At 31.5% G+C, this 4735-nt stretch overlaps 1 protein-coding gene across 1 annotated transcript in view; it reads left to right on the plus strand.

Annotated features, from left to right (window-relative positions):
- The window catches only part of LOC118737993 (probable multidrug resistance-associated protein lethal(2)03659), a 45609-nt gene that overhangs the window by 18993 nt on the left and 21881 nt on the right, over positions 1–4735 (plus strand). The window lies entirely within an intron of this gene.

Raw genomic sequence — 4735 nt, forward strand, 5'->3', positions numbered from 1 at the left:
GTGCTTTATTACATTGTCTACACCCTACACAACATTATCTACACAACCACAACAAGAAAAAATATTCTCTAACGTTTGATAAACTCTTAATTCTCAAGTTGAGTTTCAACGTTTCTTAACATTTGAGATTCATCATTTTCACAAACCTTATTCCTCAATTAGACCTTTAGTTTTTCACGTGAAAGTACAGCCCGGTTCACTTGAATGGGTACACATTTTTTCCTCAGATCGAGCTTATAGCTGAATTTTTGGGCATCGAAGAAGTTTGTTTTTGATCTCATATTGCATATTGACTGACATGTACAGACATATACTTATGGGCAAACCTCCGGAACGGTGTGCTTTTGTGTCACTCACCTTTAAACTAATTTTATTAATGTTATTTTACTTTTTATAAAAAACTTAGGTCATTTTGATAAAAAATGTGAAAAGTTTTTGTAACTTATTTATTTATTTTTTTTTATTGTAATAATGTCAATTTAATTTTTAAAGCAATGAAAGGAATAAAAATAACAATTTTCACGTGTCACTTTGGCTACCTTTAGTACTTTTTTTGAGTATAACTTTTTGGACGCAAAACGGAGACTTTCAAAAATCATGGCAAATAGTAAATGTAATATTGGAAAATGCATTAGGCGTTTAGAAAAATACATATCTGCTCCTCATTGAAAATAAACTGTTACAATTTGAAATCTGTCACTCGTAATTATCAAAAATGTAATATTTCAAGTTCTTTTCCATTTTGAACTTTCAGCAATTACTAAATTGTTCTCATTTTACATTACATACATATTAATTACACATTAAATTTAAAAATAAGAGCTTTTACAGCTGCATGCCTTTGAAAATAATGAAAATACAAATAAATATTGTCTGAATAGGTCTTTGCATGAATGGCTTCAAAAATTTCCTTTTTTTTGATGGCACACTGACAGACTAAAACATAACAGGTTGGCACTAAGCGTGATCGTTAGTTAACATACTTCACAAAGTTCGTTGAAAATACACAAAATACATAAAATAATTTTTGTCTAAAATACGGCCACGAATTTGTGTTTGCGTATGTAAGCATTTTCAGATTTTTGGGCAGTGTGGTTAACGATGGATCTTAAGCGAAAACTAGTTTATCGTAAAATTTTTTCAAAACTGGACGTGTCCCGCCCACTTATGTGAAATGTTTGTATCTCGAAAACCTCTTAACCAATCTGTACCAAATTTGTTATACACATTGTGCCTGACCTTCTTAAATACTCTTTTGAAAATTTTTGAAATCGCTAACATTCAGTTTTCAAAAATTTTCGTTTTTTACTTATAACTCTTTAAGCATTTAAGAAAAATTAATCACATAGGAATTTGATGTTTCCTCAATGGATTTCAAACAATTTGATGTATAATTTATTTGTGCGCGTTCAATTTAAAAATTTACGTTTTTTTTTTAGAGTTGAGTCGCACGGTTCCGGAGATTTACCCATATGTATCTATATGCAAACCAAGCACAGAGGCAGTAACTTAGAATGAAATTAAATGGAGAGAAAAACTTGCAATGGGAAAACAAATGTCAGTTGACCTTATTGGACGTTGACAAGTTGTGTACACCTGTAAATATTTGTATCCACATACATATTTATACGTGTGTACATTTATTTGCTCGCTATGTATGTACATATCGCTAGCTTAGAGTGAAAAGTTGCTAAGTCCCAATTTGAAAATTGTACAGGAGAGAAAAAAAAAACTTTTTATAGCCATTTTTCGTAAAGTATTTCTCAAAACTTTGAATACAACATTTTTCTTGTTTAGAGCAAATTAAAAGCAATTAAAAGATTTCGACCTATTTTGACCTTATTGCATTTTCTGAGCTTTTTTTTTTTTGGAACTTAGCAAATTTGCCTTTCATTGAATATAAACAAGAAAACATAAAACAAGGACCCTCACCATTTTCGAATCGAAGCATTCTCAATTTCTCTAGCCTCCTATATCAAAATATGAGTTTTCATAAAAAGTGAACTTGGCAACTTTTCACTCAAAGCTAGCGATATGTGTATTATTTGGGCTTAACCAAATCGATAATTTAAATGCAAAGAAAGTTTTAGTTGCTAACTAAATTTTAAGTCTGAGTGGAAAAGGCGACTTGTATTTGGATAGTTGCATATATTTATCAATATATGTAGTACGTACATATGTAAATGCATAAATACATATGTTTGTATGCCTGTTAAAGCCGACAAATTTGTTGAGTTCTTATTTGCCGCCGAGTAGGCATTGAAATTTCACTCAGCCACGGACTATTAAAGTGTTAATTTGTTGAATGAATTTGTATGTGCATATGTATGTGTGCTTCACTGGAAATATTTAATTTTTCCCTCATTAATATGTACGGCGGCTCATAGTATGTACAATATACAAAATTGACTTGATTGAATTTATTGATTTTTTATTTACATACGTACCCAGTTGGAAAATAGATAAGCATCTTACGAGGTAATCCATGTTTTCTTTCAGCTTTTAATAACAAAATTTTTATCATGTTTAATTTCAACCAACCACCAACTAATGTCATCTATTAGTAAAGCACAAAATGAACACCGCCGATTACGCCTTACTAAGTAAGTTGTAAAATAATGTGCCGGCGAAGATTCTACCGAATGCCGCACTACTCCGAGCGATCTACGTACGTTCTTTATTTGGTAAAGCAGTATATCTGATACCAAATGTAGTAAAAATCTTAATTCCTGCCGGCATAATGCTGTCATGCCTTTGTTATATTAATTAAGAGAGGTGGGAAAGGACGGCGGCTGAAGAGTAAGTTGCTGGGTAAGGCATTGTAACGCGCTTATTTTTCCTACTGGGTATGTACATACATTTTATTATAAGTAAATTTGGATTTGGACGCTTGTTTATTGTGCTGACGCATTGTTGACAAATATATATGTATGTCAATATGTCCAAAATTTTATAACTTTTTGTGAATTATTGCTTACAAATATATAAATTTTTGGAGGCACGCGAATTCATGAGTAAATGGTACAAAATAAGCGGCATAAATAAATAAACTGCAATTTCTGCTTAACTGGCCACATGAAACGCATATGAAACTCATCAAGTTTCGAGTTACGAGTATATGTAGCTAGAGCGTACAGTGAAAATCTGCTAAGTCAATTTTTTTTTTAATTTTACAGGAGTAAATACAAAATTCTGAAACCATTATTTTTTTTCAAGTAGGTACTTATTTTGCAAAAATGTTAACGAAAGATTTTCTGTTTTCTAAGCTTAAACCATTTTATGTGAACCGAATTCCACCACGTTGATGAAAATTGTCTGTGTTTTTCTGTGACTATCCTGGACTTACCACAGTTGCTCATCACTGAATTGAAACCGTTTTGAATAAAGCAAGCACTTCGATCTTTTAGGAAACGATGCTTTTTAATTGTTCTTTCTTCTTACCTGAAATATGATTTCTCCGTAAAACGGACTTTGCAAATTTTCCCTCCAAGCCCGCGACGTTCATTTTATTTCTTAAGAATTTTCTGCTAAATTCACACTCGGACAAGTGTGTTAAGTCGAAGTTTATGAATTTGATATGTCTGTTATCGGTCTAACTTATATTTCTATAAAATTTCTTCTCCATAAACTATTCCAAAAACCCAGAGTTTTCCTAAAAATAATTATTGCTTTGATAAATCTCCCCTCATGTTCTAGTATAGTATTTTCCTAGTGAGTTGCCTCATTTGTATGTGTACATAAGGGTGGTCCTTAAATGTAGGAAGCAAATTTTTACATCAGATTTCCTACGTCGATGCTACTATAGTCGAAGATATCACATGTAAATGTTGATCCAGGCTGGAGACGGTTAAGGCGTGTCGCAAAGGGAGCAAAGTTCAGATTACCCTATAAAGACGTCTTAACCAACTCCAATCGGGACCGAAATTTACATGTGATATCCTCGACTTTAGTACCTAGTATCGAATTTTAGTATTAAATGAAAAAATATTTTTTAATTAAATAAAATATTTTGGGTATTAAATGAAAAAATATTCTGGCCTTTGAACCCTTTGCGACACACCTTAACCGACTCCAATCAGGACCAAAATTTACATGTGAGATTTTCGACAATGTTAGTATCGATTTTGGGAATTAGATGAGAAAAAATAATAATTTTAATTTTTTTTAGTCTATATGAGCACCCTATTAGAAATGGTATAGAATTCTTGAAAATCAATATTTTTCGAACGGAAAACTCTGGTTCTCTTCAGAAGATATTCAATAATAATACCCAATTGTTTATTTAACCAAAACTAACTACTAACGATTTTTTATTGGTCCGCCCATTACATTTTTCGGCGTTTTTGTGGATTTTTGGCGGACCTATAAATTATAGTTGCGATAAAAAAAATGGTTAAATAAACACTTGGGTATTATTATTGGGAACCTCCTGCAGATAAATATAGTTTTCCGATAGAAAAGAATTGATTCTTAAGAATTCTATACCATTTCTAAGAAAAGTTGTTTTTTCCCCATATAGTAAAATACATTGAAAACTTTGGGCGCTTTGATCGAACTCTAAATATTTTTTTGATTTCAAAATAACAAAAATATGGATATATACTTTTTCGGTATAGAACAATCCTAGGGGGCATAAAAATTCCGACTTTACTTTTTTCCCACATGTATTTTTGGACCACCTTAATGTACATATGATTTGATCGTTTGTCATGTCGAACAAATTTTTAGAAAATCA

This window comes from Rhagoletis pomonella, unplaced genomic scaffold, assembly GCF_013731165.1.
Source record: "Rhagoletis pomonella isolate Grant_MI unplaced genomic scaffold, Rhpom_1.0 Rhpom_scaffold_00001, whole genome shotgun sequence".
NCBI classification, from domain to species: Eukaryota; Metazoa; Arthropoda; class Insecta; order Diptera; family Tephritidae; genus Rhagoletis; species Rhagoletis pomonella.